At 52.9% G+C, this 911-nt stretch overlaps 2 non-coding genes across 2 annotated transcripts; both read left to right on the top strand.

Moving 5' to 3' along the window:
* Positions 1-147: 147 nt before the first annotated feature.
* LOC123179269 (5S ribosomal RNA) lies at positions 148-266 on the top strand. The gene has a single exon (XR_006490237.1). It is a non-coding gene; the product is annotated as a 5S ribosomal RNA (ribosomal RNA).
* A 319-nt stretch (positions 267-585) lies between these two features.
* LOC123179270 (5S ribosomal RNA) lies at positions 586-704 on the top strand. The gene has a single exon (XR_006490238.1). It is a non-coding gene; the product is annotated as a 5S ribosomal RNA (ribosomal RNA).
* The last annotated feature ends 207 nt before the right edge of the window (positions 705-911 follow it).

Raw genomic sequence — 911 nt, 5'->3', positions numbered from 1 at the left:
TGCACTGGTGCGGTTGAGAGGGAGGGGTGGAAACCGCGTTAAACTCGTCTCCGTAGTTGAGAGGGAGCGGCCAAAGCAATGTGCAATCGTCTTTGTAGTGGAGCTGGGAGGGGCAAGGATAAGGGACGAAGACCGGGGTAACATGTCGGATGCGATCATACCAGCACTAAAGCACCGGATCCCATCAGAACTCCGAAGTTAAGCGTGCTTGGGCGAGAGTAGTACTAGGATGGGTGACCTCCTGGGAAGTCCTCGTGTTGCATTCCCTTTTTAATTTTTTTCGCGCCGCTTGCAAAACAAAACGCACGTGTAAGTAATATATTTACCGTGTTTTATTATTTTGCACGAGTGCGGTAAGTCATAGCTGGGTGCTCACGATTCACGGGTCCGACGCTCACGATTCACGGGTCCAGCGTCGGCGTTGTGGCGCGGCAAGCGTGCACTGGTGCGGTTGAGAGGGAGGGGTGGAAACCGCGTTAAACTCGTCTCCGTAGTTGAGAGGGAGCGGCCAAAGCAATGTGCAATCGTCTTTGTAGTGGAGCTGGGAGGGGCAAGGATAAGGGACGAAGACCGGGGTAACATGTCGGATGCAATCATACCAGCACTAAAGCACCGGATCCCATCAGAACTCCGAAGTTAAGCGTGCTTGGGCGAGAGTAGTACTAGGATGGGTGACCTCCTGGGAAGTCCTCGTGTTGCATTCCCTTTTTAATTTTTTTCGCGCCGCTTGCAAAACAAAACGCACGTGTAAGTAATATATTTACCGTGTTTTATTATTTTGCACGAGTGCGGTAAGTCATAGCTGGGTGCTCACGATTCACGGGTCCAGCGTCGGCGTTGTGGCGCGGCAAGCGTGCACTGGTGCGGTTGAGAGGGAGGGGTGGAAACCGCGTTAAACTCGTCTCCGTAGT

This window comes from Triticum aestivum, unplaced genomic scaffold (assembly GCF_018294505.1).
Source record: "Triticum aestivum cultivar Chinese Spring unplaced genomic scaffold, IWGSC CS RefSeq v2.1 scaffold157961, whole genome shotgun sequence".
NCBI lineage: Eukaryota > Viridiplantae > Streptophyta > Magnoliopsida > Poales > Poaceae > Triticum > Triticum aestivum.
Note: the sequence above shows the minus strand (reverse complement) of the source record. Positions and strands in the feature narration are given on the sequence as shown.